Source organism: Chiloscyllium punctatum, chromosome 3 (genome assembly GCF_047496795.1).
Source record: "Chiloscyllium punctatum isolate Juve2018m chromosome 3, sChiPun1.3, whole genome shotgun sequence".
Lineage (NCBI taxonomy): Eukaryota > Metazoa > Chordata > Chondrichthyes > Orectolobiformes > Hemiscylliidae > Chiloscyllium > Chiloscyllium punctatum.
The window spans coordinates 38,747,381-38,773,708 of NC_092741.1; positions in this window are offsets into that span (position 1 = coordinate 38,747,381).

Below are 26,328 nucleotides of genomic sequence, written 5' to 3' on the forward strand. Positions count from 1 at the left end.
AAAGGGGCAGTGCACTCTTACTGCTAGCAAACTGAAGGTTACTCAAGACCAGGATGGAGGGCGTTCCAGGATTCCTCCACTTCTCCAAGGAGATAACAATTTCTTCCGGCAGGAGGAGCTTGGCAGGAGCAGTGAGGTGCTTTTTTCCTTCCAAGTAGCTGCAAGTTTTCCTGTTGGTGATTTGGGATGATTTTGAGCAGGAGCACCAGTGTTTGCTTCGAGTTACGGGAACAAACCCTGCTTGAGTGACCATAGAGTCATAATGTACGGAAACAGATCCTTTAATCCAACCAGTCCATGTCAACCATAATCCCAAACTGAACTATTCCCACCTGCCTGTGCATGGCCCATATTCCCATCATAGCTGACATTTCTGCCACCTCCAAATGGACCCCACCACCAGGGATATCTTTCCCTCCCCACCCATTTCCGCTTTCCGCAAAGACCGCTCCCTCCGTGACTACCTGGTCAGGTCCACGCCCCCCCAACAACCCACTCTCCCGTCCTGGCACCTTCCCCTGCCACCGCAGGAATTGCAAAACCTGTGCCCACACCTCCTCCCTCACCTCTATCCAAGGCCCTAAAGGAGCCTTCCACATCCATCAAAGTTTTACCTGCACATCCACTAATATCATTTATTGTATCCGTTGCTCCCGATGCGGTCTCCTCTACATTGGGGAGACTGGACGCCTCCTAGCAGAGCGCTTTAGGGAACATCTCTGGGACACCCGCACCAATCAACCACACCGCCCCGTGGCCCAACATTTCAACTCCCCCTCCCACTCTGCCGAGGACATGCAGGTCCTGGGCCTCCTTCACCGCCATTCCCTCACCACCAGACGCCTGGAGGAAGAACGCTTCATCTTCCGCCTCAGAACACTTCAACCCCAGGGCATCAATGTGGACTTCACCAGTTTCCTCATTCCCCCTTCCCCCACCTCACCCCAGTTCCAAACTTCCAGCTCAGCACTGTTCCCATGACCTGTCCTACCTGCCTATCTCCCTTCCCACCTTTCCACTCCACCCTCCTCCCTGACCTATCACCTTCACCCCTCCTCCACTCACCTATTGCACTCTATGCTACCTTCTCCCCAGCACCCCCCTCTCATTTATCTCTCCATCCTGGAGGCTTCCTGCCTCTATTCCTGATGAAGGGCTTTTGCCCGAAACATCGATTTTCCTGCTCCTCGGATGCTGCCTGAACTGCTGTGCTTTTCCAGAACCACTCTGATCTAAACTTATGGACCATATCCCTCCAAACATTTCTTATTAACATACTTATCTAAGTGTCTTTCAATTGTTGGAATTTTACCTGCATCTACCACTTCCTCTGGAAGCTCATTCCACATGAATCAGATACATTTTTCTTTCTGGGTCAGCTCTGGCTAATCATTAATATCCCTATATCCTGAAAGTTTGCTCAAAATAGCTCCCTGCTTGCTGCTTTCCTCTCTCCAAGAACCATATCAGAGGTTTGTGTCAGAATTTCCATTTCTAACTCAGCAGCTCGCCCTCGCTTCCTCCCTCTCCTCCTCTTTATCTTGAACTTCATTTACTTGCAGCAACCCTCCCCATTCGACCCCACCCCTCCCCACTCCACCAACCCTGTGAATTGAAGTGTCACCCTGTTCTGTGCTGGGATATTCTTAGCCATGCAGAAATCCTTCTCACCAGTATCCAAGGGTGAACATACCCCCTGAACATCGCCTGGTTCTCAGTGGCACAACCTTGGTTGGCCCAGAAGTGCCCGAATTAGACATTCTGTTATAAAGCTCTGAGTGGACACCTAGTGACTCCAGTATGGGAGAGCAGGAGGCCAGACGCAAAGGCACTAGGAGCTGGGTGGGAATCAGTCTCTGGCTGACTTCCAGATTGACAGCAACCGCAAGTCGCCACTTCACTTTTTATCCATCTCTGGGATGTCAGTGTCACTGGCAAGGCATGCATTTATTGCCCAGAGGGTAGTTAGTCAAGCGTGTTGCTCTGGGTCTGGAGTCACATGTAAGCCAGAACAGATAAAGGCATCAGCTTTCCTTCCCGAAAAAGAAACCAGCTGGCTTTTTACAACAATGATCATATCATTGTTATTGGGCCACCTCTCCATCCCGGATTCTTTGTTTATTGAATTCAGTACGACGATCTGACGGGCTCGCATTTGAACCCACATCCCCTGATCATCGGGCTAGGGGTCTGGGGTTGCTAGCTCAGTGGCATTACTCGCTATTGAAAGACAATGTGGTCTCCTTTATGCTACCCTGGGTACAAGCAAAACCCCAGGCACGTGGGTCAGTTTGAAATCCAGCTGCTGGCTGAAAACATCACAACATATTCCAACCCAGAATGTAAATGAAAATTAACAAGATTGTCGGACCCTGTGACAAATGAGGCCTTGGTTCTGACAAAAATGAGGAAGAAATACCATGAAAACTGAAGCCTGTGGGTGGTAACTCCTGTGTTCGATAACTGAACATCTTACTAGGATTGCCAATAACTCAAGGTGGACGTGGCAGCTGTTGTCACATGATCTCTTAGTGTCAACTGCTCCTCCCTCAGATTCCTGCCATTGATCACCTAACATCACAGCAATTCATGTTGTTTAAGCTTGCTAATATGTCTCAGCTTTGACTTTCGTAAAGCTGCTCACTCAACCCTTGGTTTTCTTTTTGATCTCCCTGTTTTCTCACAAGTAAACTGACTTAGTTTCCCTTGATTTCCCTTGGACCCTCTACTTGTCCATTTGTGCCGTAGATGGTGCGAGCTCACATTGGGGAAACATTCCTCTGGTATCTGTCTTGTGCACCTTCCAAAGGGATGACCAACTGACAGTCAAAAGAAGACACCACTCTCAATTTTCCACTGAAATGGAGTAAAGAAATGCAGATTTTGGAGGCCTGAACCTAAAACAGGAGAAACTCAGCAGGTCTGGCAGCATTCGTGGAGAGAAGGCAGAGTCAACATTTCAAGTCCAGTGAGTTCTGAAGAAAGGTCAAAATCTTAACTCTTGCTTTTTTTTCCCACAGATGCTACTACACCAAATTTTCCACCCGTCTATCACCCAGGGAACCTCCAAGTCTGTGGTACTGCCATGGCATTCCGCAGCCAGCAGTGTTAAACCCAGTGCAGACGATAGATCAAAGCTGGACTTTTGGTATCCAGTATCAAATGGTGCTGTATTTTCACACCATGGGGGCTCCCTAAGCAAGCTTTTAAATCACCATTATCATTTGTCACATCCTTAAAAAAAAATTATTGTTCTTGCTGTTTTCGCTGAGACCTGAACTGCTCAGTTTGGATGAACTCATTTGTCACACTTTTTTTTTTAAGATTGGCTCGACCTTTAAGTAAATTAAAATCTGCCAGTAACAGCAATGCCTGAGGCTGATTCACTCACTGCACTCCGCAGTGTTATATATTTCTCTGCTCAGTTCTCACTGGCAATAGCTGACCCTTCATCGCTGATGTACATTTCCAATTGTGTTTTCCTTTTCTGTGTTGGAGTTGGAATTTGTACTTGGCAGCTTAAATGTTAGGAATGTGTCTGATGCCAATCATCATCCTTTCCCTTCGAAACAGCAACAAAAGAGCAATGATTTTGAACACCACAACCCAGATGTGGCTGTATGCGATGCACGCATTGATGTATACTCATTGAGGTATTGGATCTTTTAAAATGAATGCACTGAAACTTAAAGTGGATGCACTACAAATTCAAGTCATTTATGTGCATTAAATACACACACACCCAATGTCAGAGTAGCGTACAACAAAGGGAGATATAGGTTACAAATGTTGGCGTTCATGCCTCATTAGTCTCAATACTTAAGAGACCAAAACCCTGGAACTCTTGAATATTCCTGCTGCGCTAAGGCAACTTGTCACCCCATTAATACCATTAATATTTAAGCTCACACCTTGTTTTCAAAATGCTATTGGTTACTGTGAAGCTCATGTCCTCCTGGTAACGTCCATTCTTTAATATTCTCTCGACTGAGAGAGAAGACCCATCCAAAGCACTTCTCCAGAGTCAAGGGAATTGTCAAAGGACTGGAGAACTGGAATGTAACAGAGCAGCCAGTTTAACAATCGTGGTGAAACAGTTATTCAGGAAAGCATGAATAGTCACATGGAAAAAATGTGGGTTAATTTGGAAGAACTAGCATGGATTTCTTAAGGGAAAACTGTGTTGAACTGACTTGCTGAAGCTTTTTAAAGAGAAATCAGAAAACATTGATGAGAGTAATACTGTTGACATCGACCACCAAAAGGCATTTATTACAAAGCCACAAACAGACCTGAGAGGAAACCTATTGCTCATGAATAAAAGGGAGAGTGGGAACATGGATACAATATTGGTTAAGGGATGGGAAGTGAAAAATAATAGTTGATAGGCATTTTTCAAGCTGAAGGAAGGTTTGTAGTGGAATTCCCCAGGGACTTGTACCTTTGTCTTTTCTGATGTATGTTAATGATCAAAATCTTGTTTGCAGGAAGCAATTTCACAGAAGCACAGTGTCGAACTTCAAAAGGCTATTCACAAATTGGGAGAGTAAACAGATAGGAGGTGGATGAAGTTTGACTCAGAGAAATGTGAGGTGATTCATTTTGGTGGAGAGAACATTCGGAAACAGTATAAATGAAATGGTGTTATGTTACAGGTGTACAGGAGCAGAGAGACTTGGGTGGACATGTGCATAAGTCCATAAAGGTGAAAGGATAGGTAGAGAGAGCAGTTCACATAAACAAATCAGTATCTTAGGCTTGATTAATAGGAAGATAGCATAGAAGGGCAAGGCAGTTATGCTGAACCCTGAAGTTATATACTGAGGTTATACTAAGACACCAGTTAGACCTTAGCTGAGGGTATTGGTATCCCATTCTAGGAAGGATATGAACACTTTGGAGAGAAGGGAGGAGAGGTTTACAAGACGTTCCCAGAAATGAAAAACTACAGTTATGAAGAGAGATTGGAAAAATTGGGACTATTTTCCTCAGAGAGGTAAAGGTTAAGAGGAAAGCTGGTAGAAGTCGCAGAATCACAAAGGGTTTGAACCAAGTAGATGGAGAGAAACTGTTCCTTCTCATAAATGGATCAAGAAAGAAGGGGTGCAGCTATAAGGTAAATTGAAAAAGAATGCAATGTAAGATGAGAAAAAATATTTTCACACAGCAAGTAGGTAGCATCTGGAATGCACTACCTGGTAGTGTGTTGGAGGCCGAGTCAGCTAAGACATTCAAGAAGACATTAGATGGTTCAATGAAAAGAAACAGTCAACAGTTATGAGGGACAGGCAGGAAAATGGCTCCCAAGTGTACGCTCATTCAAGAACTGATGCAGTCATAAAAACTTCCTTCAGCACCATAACAATCCTGAGATTCTGTGATATCTGAGTTCACGTTTCTGCTTTCTCTCCACAGATGCTGTCAAACCTGCTGAGTTTCACTGGCAATTTTTTGTTTTCATTTCCGATTTCCAGCGTCCACAGTTCTTTGTTTTATTCTGTGACATCTGTTCTTTCAGAAAGCATGTTATAGTTCAGCAATTAAAAGAAGATTGATTGCAGAAAATCAATATTGTGTTCAGACACTTGGACTAGTTTCTGAAAATAATGCTGCAGTGATTCAAGAACTACATTTCCATCACGAATGTACACCCTTGGAGTCAGCATTGGGGCCAATATTTTTCTGCAGTCCTGGCGTGTGGGGATCAGTGACTGGGCCAGCATTTATTGCCCATCTCTAGTTGCTCCTGAAAAGGTGGTGACAGGCTGCTTTTTAAGCCATTGCAGTCCATTTGGTGTCAGGTCATCCATGCTGTTTCTCTGGACAAGGTCCCATATGTCCCTGCCATTGTAGCTTTTACTGTTTACTCAAGCAGTGTTGGGTTCAGTCAGTGATTCACTTCATTTCTTTTTAATTTGTAGCTGGAGTGGTTGTCAGCTGTTGCTGGGCTGATACCACTTTTGCCTGTGTCTCAAAAGCTTATAGAGTCAAGTGCCAACTTAGGACTTGAGCCCAAAACCCCAAGCTAGCGCTCGGGATTGAGGACACTGCTGAAGCAACGAAGACATTAAATCAAAGCCCTTTCTGCCCTCTCAAGTGAACAGTCACAGGGACTACTTTGATGAAGAGCAAAGGAATAAACCTCTTGCTCACACCAATACGTAGCCTTCAATCAACATAACAAAAACAGGTGATCTGGTCATTGTCACTAGTTGTGGGAATAAATGGACTGTTATTTTTTCCTAAATTAAACCATTAGCTGCAATGTTGGTGCTATGTAAAATCATTTTTCAGCATAAAAAACAATTTACCAATGTTGTTACTAACAAATCTTGTTTTCCTTTCTTGCCCTTCTTTGAGGTGAAGGTAAACATCTGGAGTGATTAGTACAGTGTGTGAGTGATTGGTTGATCTCCATGCAAAAGACTGTGCTATCCCTCAAAGTCGGGTTGTGGATGAGAAACCATACCTTTTCCTCAAGGATGGTATCTCCTTGCTCTTTCTCTCTGCCTCCGCTATGCACTCGCTTTTGAAGGAGGCTCCACCACTTTTAACAAAGAGGACATACATGAGTAAAAACCACAGAATTGTAAATCAGAAACAAAGGGTCACCGGACCCGAAAGGTTAACTCGTATTTCTCAGATGCTGCCAGACCTACTGAGCTTTTCCAGCAATTTCTGTTTTTGTTCCGGATATGCATGATGGTGGTCATGCATTCCTTCTAGTGTTAGTTGAACAAAGGAAACATTGCAAGTGGGGACTATTTACTTTATGAAACTGGAACTGACAATGCGATGTAGACTCTGCTGCCCTTCAGTATGTCCATACATGTCAAAACAAGTCTTTACTTTTTGACAAACAAAGTATTGTCAGCAGATCATGCAAGGCTAAGAGTCTTTGTTGTTGGTAATAATAGGTTATTATTTGGAACATTTTATTGCCAGGCTTTCAATAATCACCTTGAAAGGTTTTTACATGAATATGCTGGCTGTTGCTAGGATGAGCTCTCTCTCTCTCTCTCTCTCTCTTTCTCTCTGGTTAACTGTTATTGGCAATATTTTTACAAAATATCCATAGTGCTTCTTTTGATAATAACATTACATCTGTCATCTCTCATTTTTGATCTTTTCACCAATAAGTGGAGTTTCTCCCTACTGGTATCCATGGAAACATAGAAAATAGGAGTAGGTACAGCCATTCAGCCCTTCATGCCTGCTCATCATTTACTATGCTCATGGCTTATCATCCAGTTCAGTACCCCATTCCATTAGACCATAGACAATAAGACACAGCAGAAATTAGGCTATTCGACCCATTCAGTCTGCTCCACCATTCAATCATGGATGATAAGTTTCTCAACTCCATTCTTCGACCTTCTCCCCATAACCTTTGATCCCCTTGAGACTCAAGGACTCTGTCTTAAATATACTCAATGACCTGGCCTCCACAGCCTTATGTCTGAAGACGTTTCTCCTCATCTCCATTCTAAAGGGTCTTCCCTTTGATCCCAGGCTGTGCCCTTGGGTCCTAGTTTCTACTGCTAGTGGAAACATCTTTCCAATGTCTACTCTATCCAGGCCTTTTGGTATTCTGTAAGTTTCAATTAGATCCCCTCCCATCCTCCTAAACTCCATCAAGCTTTCCTTCTATCTCCCCATGCCCTTTGATCCCCTTAGCTATAACAACTATGTCTAAATCCTTCTTGAAAGCAATCAATGTTTTGTCTTCAACTGTTTTCCATGGCAAAGAATTCCACAGACTCACCACTCTCTGAGTGAAGAAATTTCTCCTCATCTTGGTGGTAAATGGATGACCTCATATCCTTAGACCGTGAGCGCTGGATCTGCTTCTGATCCATCATCATTTTGAATACTTTGATTAAGTTTCCTCTTAACCTTTTTCCCCAAGGTAAACGCCCCAACCTCTCTAATACATCACTGCAATTGAAGTTGCTCATTTGTGAAAACCTTTCTTTGTGAATCTTTTCACACTCTTTCCTAAAGTGTCACATACACAACTGGTTGTAAATTCGAATCGAGGTTGAACCAATGCAAGTTGAACATAATCTCTTTGTTCTTGCACTCTGTGCCCCTATTAACAAAACCTGGGATATTGGTCAACTGCACTTTCTTGACTGGCATAAGAAATGGAGCTGAAGTATTTATATAGTCACAGCCCTCACATCAAATATTCTCTCAAACCATTCTGCCACCTTCAATGATTTATTCACATGTATGGTGAGATCTTTCTATTCTTGCCTTTCTTTTATATTATCTCTCCACCTTCTTCCAAACTAAATGAAAAAGTTCACTCCTTCCTGCCCTAAATATCACTGTCCTTCACAAACCTTCACAAACCTTGCAAAAATCACGGTCCACTTTTCTGGCTATCCCACCAACTGTTTAAAACCCACAACATCCTTTTCATGGTTCACAAGACTTTCCCAGGTTTTGCACCATCTGTAGGTTTTGGTCATTCATATGTGTTAGGAAGAATAGGCGTCCTAACATCGATTCCAGGGAAATGTTCCTCCAGTCTGAAAAAGACATGACTCTCTGTTTTCCTGTCATGCAATCAACTGTTCTCCATGGCTGTGTCTTTATTCCATGATTTCCAACTTCACACCAAAGCCTGTTGTGTGGCACTGTATTAAAGGTCTTTTGGAATGCCATGTGCACCACATCAACTGCATTACCTTTATCAACCCTCCCTCTTACCTCATCAACAAAATAAAATGAGTTAATTAAACATGATTTGTTTTGAACAAATCTATGCTGACTTTCCTTATTTACCTGCATTTTCCAATATTTGCCCAAGTGACTATAAGCTTTGCCTCAAATTATATTTATATTTATATTTTATTGTCACATGTACTTAACTACAGAAGTACAGTGAAAAGTATATAATGTCACTACCCACAGCACCATCCTACAAAGGCCCCTAGGTACAAAAAGCATAAGTAAAAATTACCAAAAAAAACCAAAGTTACAAATAGTTAAGAATTACCTTCATAGAATAAGTAGAAAAATAAAGAAATAAGGTGCTAGTTAACAATAAAGTCCTTCTTAATGTAAATATTAATATTCTTAATCTAATTGTTGTTTCTAGAGACTTTCTCACCAGTAATGTTGAACTGAGCGCCTTGTAATTGTTCTCATTATCCTACAGTAAAAGTTTAGAATTGTTTTGGAATTTGGATTCGAAAGTAGAGGTTAGTGTGACTTGGTTTTAGTTCTGTGGACATGACCTCTTCAAAAAAAGTCAGAAGTCACCTTGAATAGTGAGCTTAAAGTAGCATTTCCAATAAAGCTGAATAACCAGATAAGCTACCTAGTGAGATAATTGCTGAAATGTTTACTCAGTTGAGTTTGTGCAATCTGCAGGAAGAGAGATATGGGGTCAGAAGAAGAAATAGTTACAGCCCAGAAGGATTGTTTTTAAATTTGGCAATTTCCAGGCCATCATTGCTGGAAGAATTTCTTAAACTGTCTTAGCAGTCCAAGTAAACGTACTGAAAAACACTCTGAGCAACTTAGAGTTCAGTAAAACAAATGTTAGTGAATAAACCTGTGTCTATGCACCTCTATAAGAGATGGAGAAAACCATATCTGGTTAACGTGCAGAATGTCACCAAAATGAAATTCTTGTGACCTCATCAGTTGACTAAGTAATTTTAAAGTGAATATAGGAATAACACTACACCGTGTTTGAGTATCTGTAAAGGATGTTGCTGGGAAAAAGAGTTGAACATTTCTTTGTACTGTTTATGATAAATTATTTCTAGATTGTCTGAAGTACATACATTAATACATTTGATTCTTTTTAGTGCAATCAGCTTGCATTTCATTATACAATGCAGTGTCATGAGAATAAGTTAAGAAATTATCACATTCACCAAAGGGCAAAAGAATTTAAAAATTATGGACTGTACATCTCTATGACTCTATGACTATCAAACCAGAATCCAACTTGTCCATTTTTACCATCAGCTAGGATCATAGCAATCTTCCAACCCTTTCTGGAATGGTATGGCAACCTGGTATGGCAACGGTACCATTCAAGATCGGAGACGGTTACAGAGAGTGGTGAACTCGGCCCAGACAATCACAAAGGCCAACCTCCCATTTATAGAATCCATCCACCAGCCCTGCTGTCAAGGAAAGACGGCCAGCATTCGCAAAGACCTATCCCACCCTGGCAATGTTTTTCTACAATCTCTATCATTGGGGAGAAGGTACAGAAGCCTGAACGCACGCACCAGCTGGTTTCGAAACAGTTTCTACCCTACCGTTGTTAGAATGCTGAATGGTCTCTCAAACTCTTAACATTCGCCTGTACCTATGTTTTTGCTTTTGCTGCTGTTTACCTATTATTTACTTCTCTATGCTCCTTAACTCTGTGATCTGCCTGTATTGCTCGCAGACAAAACTTTTCACTGTGCCTCGGTACATGTGACAATCAATTCAATACAATTCAATTCAATGCAAGCTTTCAGAGTCATGGGATTTACATATTAATCAGTTGTAACCAGCATCTCCATTTTAAGCGATTAAAGACTCAACAGCCATGTAGATTTGTCTAATACATTGCACCAGTTGAATGATACTTTGATCTTTTATTATAAATTCTGTGTCCTATAATCCTGCTCCACTAGGAGCAGCACTCCAAAAGTTTGTACTTTCAAATAAACCTGTTGAACTACAACCTGGTGTCATGTGATTTTCAACCATGAAAATGTTACCAAGTGTCAGGAAAAAACCATCTGGTTTGTTAATTATCTTTGGGGAAGGAAACAGCCACCCTTTCCTGGTCTGGCCTCCATGTGACTGCAGACTCGCATCAATGTGGTTGACTCTGAATGGTCATCTGGGCAATTAAGGATGGGCATCAAATGTTGGTCCAGCCAATGACACCCACATCTCATGAATGAAAAAGAATCCTCCTTATCCCTTTTTAAAACCTTCAAGTCTCTGAATTCACTTCTCTTTCACCATGACCTATACAGAGGCCTTTATAGAATCTTCTTCAGCATAGTGTCTCAGTCATTGGTAATGCTACCTCACAGCACCAGCGACCTGGGTTTGATTTCAGCCTTGGGTCTCAGTCTTGGAAGGGGGGAGCGTGGAGTGTTTGCACATTCTGCAGTGTCTGTGTGGGTTTCTTACAAGTTATGTTTCCCCCCACAGTCACAAGTTGGGTTAGCCAAGGTTAGTGCTCGTGTGGGTCTGGGTGGGATGTTGTTCAAAGGGTTGATGAAGACTTGATGGGCTGAATTGCCTTTTTTGACTCTGTAGGATTCGATGATTAAATACAAGTACAAAGTATTCATTTAATACCTCATCTATGCCCCTGGTTCCATGTGTAAATTTTCATCATGCTCTCTAATTAGCCCCATTCAATTTAGCTACCTTTTACTAGCAATCAGCATCCATGAACACCAACTAGACACTAAAATGTCATGACCAGTGGTCCCTCGTAGCTAAACACAGATGACAAGGACTACAAATTCCATTCAACGATCATAGGACAAGCTGAACAGAGGATAGCCAAAGAATTTCTAGAAGCGTGGCACTCATTCATGGAGTCCATCAACAAACATGGACCTAGACCCAATATATTGACCATAACAATGACCAAACGGAACATGCAACTGGAAGCAGCAGGAATGTAACCAAATATATTCCAAAAGACACAGAACAGCAGCGCTTCACAGGAGGCTCCAAAGTGCTGAAGATGTCACCTAGATGGGGGATGAAATCAACTTCCCAGCTTGGAACGAACATACCCACAACTACGACAACCTTTTGCCGTTTATGTGCCTTAATTTAAGGTCTGATCTAACTGGCAACACCACGTATGTTGCTATGGTTGTTTAGTGCCAGCTCAGGTCCCTGGAGAAACTTTTAAATTCACAGTTGTCTAACTCAGAGACAGGAGTACTAACACTAGGGTAATACTCTTTCGGTTTGGAGATGAGAGTTCACAAAGAGTAGTGACTACTTTACTGGGATGCATGTTACAATATTAAGCATAGACAGACGATCATCCTGTAAAATCCAAAACAGGGTTATTTTGAGCTGCTGTTTCTAGCTGTCTAATTGCTCCGAACATGGGACAGTGTCAATTTTGAAATGCTTGGTTATGAGGGGAGTACACACTATTTCTCTACATCTCACTTTATTGATGGCCCATCTCGCGGGATATTATCCTATTGAAGGGCATGTTTGATTGTCCGAAATTTAATTGCCTCAAGTCCTCATGTGACCTTAAGGCAAACTAAGGTGGAAAATGCATTAATTCTTTCCTCTCTCTGCCTGAGGGAAAATTGCATTGATGCAGATGTAATCAAAATTCTGCGGAGTAGCTTTACATCAATGATGCAGATCACATCTCATCATTACACATCCGCAGATTGTTTTTGGGGGGTCTTTTTGTTCTACATTAGCTTCAATCAGAATGAAACGCAGCTGTATGAAGGGTTAGGATTGCACAGCTGAGTGTAATGCTAGTCTGTCTCCAATCTCTTCTCGGCACCTGTCTGGTTGTCACTGAGAAACCAGGGGAGAAGCAATTAAATATATCCACAGCATTTTATCTGAGAGCTGCAGGCTGCTGCCCTTTTCCTTAACCATTGATGTATTGTTGTCTGAAGACTACCTGGTTCCTCTCAGCTCCTGCATACCCAATTGGAAAGTCTGCTATCACATACATGCCTCCTGCCGGTTTATGATATGTTAAGATCCAGTTATAGAAAGTAAACACAATAATTGCCTCTTTGTGAAAGAACTTACAGAAAATGGTGTTGAAAACTGCCAACAATCCCTATAGCAGACCCTGTCTGCCCCAAGCTGAGCCGAAAAATGTGTTGCTGGAAAAGCGCAGCAGGTCAGGCAGCATCCAAGGAGCAGGAGAATCGACGTTTCGGGCATAAGCCCTTCTTCACCTGAGCCCTCAGTTTCAGACCATTGTATCAGCAGTAACAGCTTTCTGATAGATTCAGGGACAAGGAGGTCCACAACGGGGAGAAAAAAATGGTAAGAGTGAAGTAATAACTGAGGGAAGAGCAGGGGTTTTCAGTTTAGTGGTGGACACGAAAGGACATCAGGTCACATAGAACCTGCTTTAGCTCAATAGCAGAAATACTAGTCTAACACTTAGGCTTTATTAGGGGATATAATGATGTCCCAACTGGGTAACCTGTAGGTCCACTGATATTCCCAAAAAATATTTCTTTACCCTGCTCCATGTCATGTTTCATGTCTGCCTTTTTGTAGAAGGTTTACTCAATATCCTCAGTATGTCATCAGTGGTTCCATCAGTGCTCCAACTATTTTACATTAAATTACGGGTTTCTTTAGTGGCTTTACTGTGTTGTCACACTCAAATATACACCAATTAATACCTTGTATTCCTTAACATTGTACCAATGTTTACTACTTAGTGAACGAAGCTAATATTTTAGACAAAGTTGCCCCTTTGCTGCTGAAACACATGTACTGTCTAGTACTGCACAGTTCAAGGAGTCCATGGCTAGCACATTCATAACATGACAAAAACTTCTTGCAACCACAATTATTTATTCAAGTTCATCACTGTGAGGTGATTCACTTTGGGAAGAATAACAGGAAGTCAGAATATTGGGTCAATGGAAAGATTCTTGCTAGTGCGGATGTGCCGAGGGACTTGGAGTCCATGTACACAGATCCCTGAAAGTTGCCACCCAGGTTTATAGTGCTGTTTAAAAAGGCATACAGTGTGTTAGGTTTCATTGGTAGAGGAATTGAGATCCAGAGCCGTAATGTCATGCTGTAAATACACAAAACGCTAGTGCGGCCACACTTGGAATATTGTGTACAGCTCTGGTCATCCCATTACAGGAAGGATGTGGAAGCATTGGAAAAGGTGCAGAGGAGATTTACCAGGATGTTGCCTAGTCTGGAGTGAAGATCTTATGAGGAAAGGCTGAGAGACTTGGGTCTGTTCTTATTGGAAAGAAGGCGGCTAAGAGGGGATTTGATAGAGACATACTAGGTAATCAGAGGATTAGTTGGGTAGACAGTGACAGTCTTTTTCCTGGGATGATGATGTCAACTTGTACAGGGGGCATAACTACAAATTGAGGGGTGATATATTTGAGACTGATGTCAGAGGCAGGTTCTTTACTCAGAGATTGATAAGGGCGTGGAATGCACTACCTGCCAACGTAGTTAATTCAGCCACATTAGGGGCATTTAAACAATCCTTGGATAAGCAAATGGATGATGGTGGGATAGTGTAGGGTGATGGGCTTAGATTAGTTCATAGGTCAGTGCAACATCAAGGGCCAAAGGGCCTGTTCTGCGCTGTATTGTTCTATGTTCTATGATCTATCATTATCATCATCCCCAGCCTCAGGTGCGTTTCTTCATGTTCATTCTGGACTCTGCCTCTTTGTTCAGAATACTTCATTGCAAAGTGTTATTTCGACCATATCTATAGCATCAATTAACTGGCCATTCATGGCATTCAGTTGCTTACCTTTTCATCTTCCTACTGTAATAAGCAGGGATGCTGCCACTATAATCTTCCTGCCTTTAATCTGCCTTTGTCGAGTATCCAGACTATTTTGACGTGGCAATCATTGGTTCTATGGTTTGTGTCACCACAAGATGTCTCAGTTTTTCCATGAAAAGTGTTAGGAAATGGTTGGTTTCAGCTGACACTTGATCTAACAGCACCTTATTCCCTGAGGACCAACATCAACTGGGAATAATGTTCTGTTTATACAAGCTACCTCAGCACAATCCATCAGTTCTTGGATGTCCCAAACTGAATTTTCACTATTATTTTGTATGATCTGATACATCCATTTCTGGAATAATCAGTTGTTTCTGATATTTATCAAAGTCTGCTTCATTGGCATTCAAAATGTTACCTTTCTTGTAGATTTCATCCAAGAACTCAAATATCCAACTGGCAGACTTTCAGGGATTTTTAAAAATTCATTCTTGGAATGAGGGTGTTTTTGGTAAGGCCAGGATCTGTTGCCTATCCCCAAATGCCCTTGAACTGAACGATGGCAAGTTTCCTTCCTTAAAAAGTCACCAGATGGATAGTTACAACTTCAAGAATAGTTAGGTGGTCATAATTAGACTAGATTTTTAAAATTCCAGATTTTTATTGAATTTAAATATCAGCATCTGTCATTGTAGTATTTGAACCTATGTTCCCAGTCTACGCTTCTGGATTACTAGTCCAGTATCTTTGCCATTACTTCACTCTCCTCCCCAGAGCAGGTTAGATTTTACAACTGGTAGGAAATGGCAATGCCAAGGCCATGTTGTGTTCCCTTTTGGAAAGGTTTTACTCTGTATCACTTATTCACTTGATTCTTCTACTGTTCCTGAGGTACATGCTCCCACAACATCAGAGGAAATTGTGCTCCAACAATTTGCACCAGTCATTTTCCACCATGACCATAAGAAGTTAATTTTTCTGTCTTAAAACTATTTTATTAGTTGTCAACCTTCACCTTTTGACAATATGTCTCTGATACCATATTCTATTTTAGAAAACTAAGTGTTAAAGTGTAGAACAAATTGGATACAAAATTGGCTTGATAGTAGGACACTGACGATGATGGTAGAGGCTTGTTGTTTAGATTGGAGGCCTGTGACCAGTGATGTGTGGCAAAGATTGGTGCTGGGTCCACTGTTGTTCGTCATTTATGTAAACAATTTGGATGAGAATATAGGAGGCATGGTCAGTACGTTTGAGATGACACCAAAACTGGTGGCATAGGGAACAGTGAACAAAGTTTTCTAGGATTACAGTAGGATGCTGATCCACTGGGCCGAGGAATGGAAGATGGAGTTTAATGCAGATAAATGCGAGGTGTTGCATTTTTGCTAAGACAAACCAGTTAATGGTAGGGCCCTGGGGAACGTTGTTGAACACAGAGATCTAGGGGTACGGGTTAACAGTTCCTTGATAATGGCATCACTGATAGACAGGGTGATGAAGACGACATTTGGCACACTTGCCTTCATTGGTCAAAGCATTGAGTACAGGAGGTGGGACGTCATGTTATAGCCGTACAAGACATTGGTGAGGCCACATTTGGAGTACTGCATACAATTCTGGTCACCCTGCTTTGGGAAGGATGTTATTAAACTGGAAAGGGTGCAAAAAAGATTTACAAGTAAGTTATCAAGACTGAAGGGTTTGAGTTGTAAGGAGAGGCTGGGTATGCTGGGACTTTTTTCCCTGGAGTGTCAGAGGTTGAGAATGACCTTCTAGAGGTTTATGAAATCACAAGAAGTATAGATAAGGTGAATAGCCAAAGTCTTTTCCTCAGTGTAGGGGAGTTCAAAATTAGAAGGCAAGGGTTTACGGTGAGAGGAGAAAGATTTAAAAGGGACCTAAGGGGCAACTTTTTCATACAGAGGTTGGTGCGTAATTGTGTGCCAAAGGAAGCCGTAGAGGTGGATACAATTACAACATTTAAAAGGCATTTGGCAGGTGTATGAATAGTAAAGGTTTAGAGGGAAATGGGTCAAATGCAGGCAAATGGATGAGTTGGGCTGAAGGTCTGATTCTGTGCTGATTGACTCTGTAACTCTATGACCCAATCTTTAAAGTTTTCACAAGTGGTTATCTACAGGGATACACATTAGAAGCAGGTCCTCAACAATCGCAGTTTCAAACTGTTGATATATGATTCACATATAATTAACCCACGTGGATACTTAGACAGGAAATGTTAATGGGTTCATTCCCGGTCTCAATCACTGAGACTGAAGTGAGCACCACAACTGACACTTCCCACCATGTATCCTCACTCAACCCTCTAAACTCCTAAACTAACCCAATTTCTGCCACCCAAAGCCAATAAATCCCACCCAACCACACACCCACAGTCTTGCTCATCAACTCACCCATTCCATTACCTCTCTCACCCACCCACTACACCACTCCTCACACCCACTCATTCACCCACATCATCACCTGCCACACCCATTCAGCCTCCCACTCCATCTCCCTCTCACACCCACTCACCCATCCCCACACTGTCATCCGTCTCACACCCATTCACCCCCCACCCCCATCACCCCTCTCACACCCATTTATCCCCTCACTTCATCAACCCTCTCTAATTGTATAGAAGTGGTGGTGTGCTTCAGTCTGCATTCTCACCTGCTTGTTTATTTTCCACAGGGATGGTCCAAGGCTGTATCAGTTGGACGTCCACACTGACAGGGTGCAAAACAATTAGGTCATAGAAATCCCAACGGGCAGCAACATTGCACACAGACCTGGCTGTGATCTGAAGATGTGGGCCAAAATGTTCACTCCCCAAAAGTGTTCCTTTGTTTTCTCTTCTAGCACCATTTCTTTAGAATTGACCATTTACTGTGGAACCATTCTTCATGTGAGAGTTTGGAGAGAAATGTCTACTGGGCTATTCTCCTTTAGGGAGTAGGATAGCTAAGTTTGATTCCATTATCACTGGCCTGCACTGTTTTCAGCAAAAGGTCAGTGGGTATCTGGAACTCGGAACAGGACCATATCTGGTATTGCTGAGGTCTGAAACTTAACACAGCTCAGGATTTGAACCTAAATGCCTCCCTGACCCTATAATTGTTTCATGTCATTCAATGTTTTTGCTACAGAATTTACCAGCCACTTTAAGGGGCTACTGGTGGTAATCTTATCCATTGAGAATTCAACCCATTCTTTTGATTCTTCTCTTCAAAACTTTATTGCCTAATGTAGCAAAAGGAATTTAGTGAAAAGGATACATATGGTATCATAGACTTTACATTCTCTCTTCTGTTGTCCAGTTCAGAGTGACTCAGTCACACTCCCACCAGCCAGAGCCACAACATTTCCGGTTTTACCTTTGCGGCAAGCTCCACATCGTGACCTCGAAAGCCCCTTCAAGAATTAATCCTGGGATCCCCGTCCCTCGTGTATATATCAGGATGACACCATCGAAAATATAGGGTCAGGATTCACATGCAAAATATTGGGACCCAGCTTTCAAACTCCAACATCTCTCTGACCATCTCCACTGCTCTGTTCCATCAGGACACTGCTGCTCACATAGCCCTCGATGAGTCACTGTCATATCCAATTAAATACCAGAAAGTCTGAAGCCCCACCACAAATGGTTGCACACTTCCCATCAATTTCAATGCAGACTCCATCTCTCCTCAGGGTGAAGTATCTTGTTTGATGCTGATCTGAGCTTCCAACTATATTTCCCATCATCACAAAGCCCAGCTACTAAAACCTCTCAGATATTGCGTGTGAGATCTCCTGCCTGAGCCTATCAGCTGCTGAAGTCTGTGTCTTTGCTTCCTCCTGACTGGATCTTTTCAATGCTTTTCTGATCAGTTTCCCACCTTGAACCATCCTTTGATTTCAACTCATTGAGACTTCTCTCACCAGCATCCTTTCAACATCAAGTCTGATTCACCCAACACTTCTGGGTAGGTCAACTGCTGATCCCCCAACTCCCTCACAGATGCAAAGACAACCCTTAACAAAGTAGATGTAGAAAGGATGTTGACAAAGCGAGCTGTAGAGAAGATGTTCCTTCATGTGAGGCAATCTAGAACGAGAGGTCATCGTTTCAGGGTAAGGGGTAGCAGGTTTAAAACAGAGACGAGGAGGAATTACTTCTCTCAAAGAGACATGATTCTATGAATTCATCAGCACGGAGTGTGGTGAATGCTGGGACATTAAGTAAATTTAAGGAGGAGATAGACTTTTAATTAGTAACAGGTTGAAAGAGAATGAAGAACGGGCAGGACAATTACGTTGAGGCCTAGATCATATCAAATGATGGAGGGGCTGAATTGCCGAATCCTGCTCCTGGATCTTATGTTCTTAACTACAACTTGTCATGCTAAAAAGGAGAAAAAACCAAGAGGGTACAGACTTCAAGTGATGCGAGGAAAAAACGTTTCCACACAGCAAGTAGTTAGGGTATGGAATACACTTGCCTAGAAATGCCTAGGCAGCTTCAATTGAGATAAGAGGGTGTTATTTGAATAGAAACGATGTGTAGGGTTTTGGGGAAAAGGCAGGAGATTGACACTAGGTAACAGAGCTGGTGCAAGCACAATGGACCAAATGACCTCCTTCTGAGCTGTAACAGTTCTGTGATTTTGTGTGACTTTATCACATCTTTTTACATTGATAAAAATCACACAACACCACGTTATAGTCCTACATGTTTAATTGGAAGCACTAGCTTTCGGAGCGCTGCTCCTTCAACAGGCAGTTGTCCTTCATCAGCACAATCACCTGATGGACTATAACCTGGCGTTGTGTGATTTTTAACTTTGTACACCCCAGTCCAACACCGGAATCTCCAAATCATTTTTACATTGACTTGATGTGTTAAGTAGATGAACCATCTTATCTCTGCTCACTAGCTTCACCTTAGTCTGTAAAGCCGGACATCAATTCATGTTCGCATATTGCAATTTGCCAATATACTAATACACTGAGCGACTAAATATAAATACACAGTTTGTTTTGTTGTTAATCACATGTACTTAATCAATCTGGAATTTTAACAAAAGGGAATAGTCCATTACAAGTAAGTAAGTTAATGCTTTTCTCAAATATTATTGAAGGGTCTGTCATTTGAAGTCCTGAAGAATTTGGTTATTAAAATTGCCAAAAGCAGTTAAGCTGCAATCGCTCAATCGCTCTGGCTGGTGTTGTGATGTTAGTTACTATGTGAATAAATATGTGAACACGGTCTATTGTTGCACACATTCCTGTTCCAATTCAGATTAAGAAGATGCATACTCAAAGCCAAATCCAATAGTCGGTTCTAACGTGCTGCCTCTAAGCACTTATCTTAAAATCAACTATTTACCATGGATTTGCACAAGTAACAAGGAGGGACTGCATCTCAAAGAGATGCCTTTCATCAACAACAACATCAATGCTTAGCAACTGATATTGATGATGCTGAACACAGAAGTCCTCCTTTCAATGCAATGTTGTTTTTTTATGTAAATACTTCTCAATTCCATATATTTATCCATTGAAGCTTATAATTATGCTGCACTTTACTGCTGTAGATATCTCAAATCACTTTATTCACATTTCATTTTGGGGTAAAGTTTCTTCATGATATATTTATCCCCTGTTCCACATTTGTTCTGCCTGATGTCTCCAGGTTAAAGGGCACCGCATTCTCTGATGTCATATGTTCACAAGATATAGGAGCAGAATTAGGCCATTCGGCCCATCGTGTCCGCTCCACCATTCAATCATGGCTGATCCTCGCCTCCTATCTTTCTGCCTTCTCCCCATAATCTTTCAAGCCATTACCAATTAAAGATTGTCTGACTCTTCCTTGAATTTCCTCACTGTCCCAGCATCCACCGCAGTTTGGGGGAACGAACTCCACAGCTTCACAACCCTTTAGGAGAAATAGTTCCTCCTCAACTCTGTGTTAAATTTGCTACCCCTTATCTTAAGACTATGACCTAGAATGCCAAACAAGAGGAAGCATCTCCTCCACTTCTATTTTACCTGTACCTTTTATCATCTTCAACACCCATCCATAACTTTTATCATGTCAGGTGCTGCCTGAGCCAGTTACAGAGAAGTATCAAAGATCACATCAGACTGACGTTTCTCTCTGACACTTCCTCCCCATTGAAAAGGCACAGCACCTTGACTTAGCACATTCTGAAATTGGATCCAACGATGAATAGAACTCCAGCGATGTGTTTTTGATGGCATGGATTACTGGGAGTATCAGTAGGTTAAAGTGAGGACTGCAGATGCTGGAGTACCAGAGTTGAAAAATGTGGTGCTGGAAAAACACAGCAGGCCAGGCAGCATCCGAGGAGCAGGAGAATCGACGTTTCGGGAAGAAGAAGGGCTTATGCCCGAAACGTCGATTCTCCTGCTCCTTGGATGCTGCCTGACCTGCTGCGCTTTTCCAGCAACACATTTTCAGATCAGTATCACTGAAAAAGACATTGTGTTAGAGCTCTTCACCTTGTACTCATCAGAACTATCAAAGATGTACTATTGAAAAGGGAAATCAATACTGTATGAGAGGAGAATCCTGATTGGTTGGTGTTCTGATTATGCGAAAGTGTGTACTGCAGATGCTGGAGATCAGAGTCAAGATTAGAGTGGTGCTGGAAAAACACAGCAGGTCAGGCAGCATCCGAAGAGCAGGAAAAATTATAACAAGTTCAACCAGGTACACCGCATAGATAATGAGTTCCCTGATTGGGGCTGTTAATCTGGTCCATTCAGGGAACCCTGGTTGATGGATAAAGACAGGAATATCTCCATGTAAACATTACCTTTATCAGACTTTGCTTGTTCATGGTTCACTGGCTACAAGGGTGTTTTTCCTCATGGTGAAAATATCGATTAGATTCTTCCAAAATGATGTATTTTTACTGATTCGCAGCACATACACACTCAATCACGGGTGATATGTGGAAGAGATTGGAACTACTGCTGCACAGTGGTAGTGGGGGGATGGATGGATGGATATTTAAAAACCAGGAGTGTCAGAAAGTCACCTCAGGCGAGGGACTGGCTTTGAGCTGGCTGCTCAGTGCCCATGTGCTGTGCACATGTAAATAAAGGGTGACTTGGTGATGGGATACTGGCCTCTTTTCAATTATTTCACTATCTCTGTCTTAAATAAACTCTACACCTTTGTATGGCAATGAGTTCCACAGATTCACCACCTTCCGGCTGAAGAAATTCCTCCTCAGTTGTAAATGGTCATCCATTCACTTCTGAGGCTGTGCCCTCAGGTCCTAGTCTCTCCCACTAGTGGAAACATCTGCTCGATATCCAATCTATCCAGGCCTTTCAGTACTCTTCAAGCTTCTGTAGGAATGAGGTGATTTACCTATTAGCTACCCATAAACAAAAGAGGAGTGTCAAAGGTTCTGTTCACTCTGAAAGCTGGCTCTGAGGGAGCTGGATCAGTGTCAAAGACTCTCTGTGTGTAAATAAAGGGTGACCTGGTGACAGGATACTGGCCTCTGTGCGGTTGTTTCAGTTGGAAAGTGGAATTTGACTGATGGAGACATTGTCATGGAGAATGTATCAGTTAATGGTGATTGACTCTTAACTGCCAGGCTTTGTTTAAATTTTCAGACTAAGCAGGTTGACTCCGATTAGTCAAGGTATATCCAAATAAAGTGATTCGGTGTACGGATATCACCTGTCTTGTTAAGTTGAAACAGGTGTAGTGCACATAGATGTTCTTTTTACCTGTAAAGAGCAGCATCATGTGCATTGATATTCATAATGTCTAGCACACACAAGTGCACCAACCATAAGCTCAACTGACAATTTGAAACTAGTTGTCAGTGTAATTATTCATACACTCAGGACTATTGTTATGGACCAGGCCAGACCCTCCCCTCAAAACATTTCAAGAAAGTAGCATGGACCCTAACTTTGCTAATTGTTTTAAGCAGGTGAACAGTGGATACTCCAGGAATAATGCATCTGGCCCAACCACTTTGTTTCAAACAAAACAGGATTTAATTGCAAGATTACCGAATGAAACACAAACAAGGCAGAACAGAATACAGAATAATTTAACCTATCCAAAAATCCAACAGATTATCCCAACGGCAGCCACACTGCTAAATCGCAGGAATCAGAGTGCTGCTCATTTTGTCAATGGTATGGGAAACTCTCCAATTACTTTTGTTTTTGCATCCTGTGGGGCCATTTATCATGCTCCAATAACATGGCCCAGGAAGGTGACTTGGGCTTTGGCAAATTCACTTTTAGCCAGCTTTATCAACAAACCTGCCTCCTGAAGTCGATCGAACAATTCTGATATATGTTGCAAATGTTCCTCCCATGTGTGACTAAAAATCACTAGTTCATCAATATAAACTACATAATTAGGTAATCCAGAAATTACCTTATTGGTTAGTTTCTGAAATGTGGCTGGCGCACTTTTCATACCAAACAGCATGACTTTAAACTGATACAGTCCATTTGGCATTACGAAAGCCGAAATTCCTTCGCTCTTTCTGACAAAGGTACCTACCAGTAGCCTCTAAGCAAGTCCAACTTAGAAATATAAGTTGTTTGTCCCAACTTTTCAACACAGTCTTCCAAATGTGGAATCAGATATACATCAGTCTTTGTAACTGCATTGTTTTTGCAGTAGTCCACACTTAACAGTTGGGTACCATCTGGTTTTGGCACTGTTACTATGGGTAAGCTCCAGTTACAGTAACTCACTTAGATTACACCATCTTGGAGCATTCAGAAGGAGCTCCCCTTCTGAACCTGTACTAACTTTAGAGGATTATGTCGATAAGGATGTTGCTTAATCAGAACTACATCTCCTACACCTATATCACGCATAATTAATTTAGTACTTCCCAGCTTATTTCCACATATCTCCCCAAGTGATAGTAATAATTCTTTCAGGTCATTTCGATTTTCCTCTGAAAGGTAACTCAATAAATTAATCCAATTTTTGACAACTTCCTCATTGTCCAATTTAATTTGAAGAATGTCCAATTCAGGATCCTCTGAACTTGATTCTTCCCTCTGTGTTGTAACCAATAACACAGTCTCCTTTGGCTTTCCTTCCCTGTCAAATACCTTTTGAGCATATTCACATGACACACTCTGTGAGATTTCTTTCTGTGTAGAGTCTTTATCAAATAGTTGACCTCACTCAATATCCTTTCAACTTGATAAGGTCCATTAAATCTTGCTTTTAAAGATTCACCTGGAAGTAACACGAATATCTTATCACTAATAGCAAAATTGCAAATTTTTGATTTCTTGTCAGCTTCCTGTTTCAGTGTCTGCTGTGATAATTTTAGATGCTGTCCAGCCAACTCCCCTGATCTATTTAATCATTCTCAAAAATTTGACACATAGTACAAATATACTGTCTCTGATATATAACTTAACAATTTCTTCTTAATCAATTTTAACAGCCCTCTCACTTCATGCCCAAACACTAATTCAAAGGGACTGAATTTGGTCAAATCATTTGGTGCATCTCTGATCGCAAAAAGAGCAAACAGAATTCCCTTATCTCAATCATCCAAGCAGCCTTGACTATAAGCCCTCAACATGGTCTTTAATGTCTGATGCCATTTTTCTAGCACTCCCTGTGACTCTAGATGGTATGCAGTAGATTTGAATTGCTTTATTCCTAAGCTGTCCATAGTTTCCTAGAATAATTTTTATGGGAAGTTTGTCCCTTGATCTGATTGTATCTCTGTGGGTAGTCCCTATCTAATTAAAAATTTGAGTAACTCCACTGCAATCCTTTTAGCTGCAATATTGCACAATGGATGGCCTCTGGAAATTTAATGGATACAAATATTTGATTCCCACATTTTGTTTTAGGTAGGGGTCCTACGCAATCAATTCAGACTCTTGTAAAAAGTTCCTTAAATGCAGGAACAGGTATTGGAAGTGCGGGTTTTATTACAGCCTGTGGTTTTCCAATCATCTGACATGTATGACATGTCCGGCAAAATACAACTACATCCTTGTGCAGTCCAGGCCAGGAAAAATGTTTTTGTATTTTAGCTCGAGGTTTTCTTATTCCTAAATGACCCCCTAGTGGTAGTTCATGCACCACCCACAACTCCTCTTTCCTATAACCCACTGGCAATATGACTTGAGGAAGTTCTACCCATTTCTCATCTGCTTGAATATGTGATGGTCTCCATTTCCTCATTAAGACATCATGTTTAAGATAGTAACATTCAGGGATACATTGGATTATTTTTCCATGTATGTCTTTTGGCACAGTTGGTTTAGTTTTTCACCTTTCTGCTGTAATTTAGGTACTTCATCTGACTTAAGGATGTCTGCTTTGTCAAATATCTGCTCCTGGTTTGTGTCAACCATTTAATCCAACAGGGTCTCTGCTAATTCCACTTCAACCTTCTTATCTGTATTCTTTGATCGGGCCTGGTTCAATTGGTTACTGTGAGACCTCATTACTACACAGTCAGGAAAAATCCCAGGATATGTGACCTGTAATAGTTCAGTTGACTGAGTTTCCACTGGCCTTTCAACCACAGTAGGCAACACTCTTATTGGTGAACCAGCTATATGTGTATATATATATATATGATATAGAAGATGGTATTAGTAACAACATTAGCAAATTTGCTGATGATACTAAGCTGGGTGGCAGGGTGAAATGTGATGAGGATGTTAGGAGATTACAGGGTGACCTGGACAAGTTAGGTGAGTGGTCAGATGCATGGCAGATGCACTTTAATGTGGATAAATGGATGCTTATCCACTTTGGTGGCAAGAACAGGAGGCAGATTACTACCTAAATGGAATCAATTTAGGTAAAGGGACAGTACAGAGAGATATGGGGGTTCTTGTACACCACTCAATGAAGGTAAGCATGCAGGTACAGCAGGTAGTGAAGAAAGCTAATAGCATGCTGGCCTTCATAACAAGAGGGATTGAGTATAGAAGCAAAGAGGTTCTTCTGTAGGTGTACAGGGCCTGGTGAGACCACACCTGGAGTACTGTGTGCAGTTCTGGTCTCCAAATTTGAGGAGAGACATTCTGGCTATTGAGGGAGTGCAGTGTAGGTTCACGAGGTCAATTCTTGGAATGGCGGGACTACCTTACACTGAAAGACTGGAGCGACTGGGCTTGTGTACCCTTGAGTTTAGAAGACTGAGAGGGGATCTGGTTGAGACATATAAGATTATTAAAGGATTGGACACTCTGGCGGCAGGAAACGTGAGTGCCGAAACAGAGGACACAGCTTAAAAATACGGGGTAGACCGTTTAGGACAGAGATGAGGAGAAACGTCTTCACCCAGAGAGTGGTGGCTATGTGGAATGCTCTGCCCCAGAGGACAGTGGAGGCCCAATCTCTAGATTAATTTAAGAAAGAGTTAGATAGAGCTCTCAAAGATAGTGGAATCAAGGGTTATGGAGATAAGGCAGGAACAGGATACTGATTAACGATGATCAGCCATAATCATATTGAATGGTGGTGCAGGCTTGAAGGGCAGAATGGCCTACTCCTGCACCTATTGTCTATTGTCTATATCATTAGCAAGGACAAATTGTATTCCTGGAGCTGAGAGTTTGTCTAGTACTCCTACTTCTCCATCCTTCACTGGACACTCTAACCTCACTTTACATAATTGAGCACTTCTTGTCTCACCGTGAATTCCCGTTACTAGCACCTTTTCAGGCAATAGTCCTTCTGAGGTATATATCTCCTCATCTTTCAACATCAAAGATGAAGAAGATCCCGTATCTCTTAATATTGTAACCTCTTTACCTACTGCGCCTGCCCT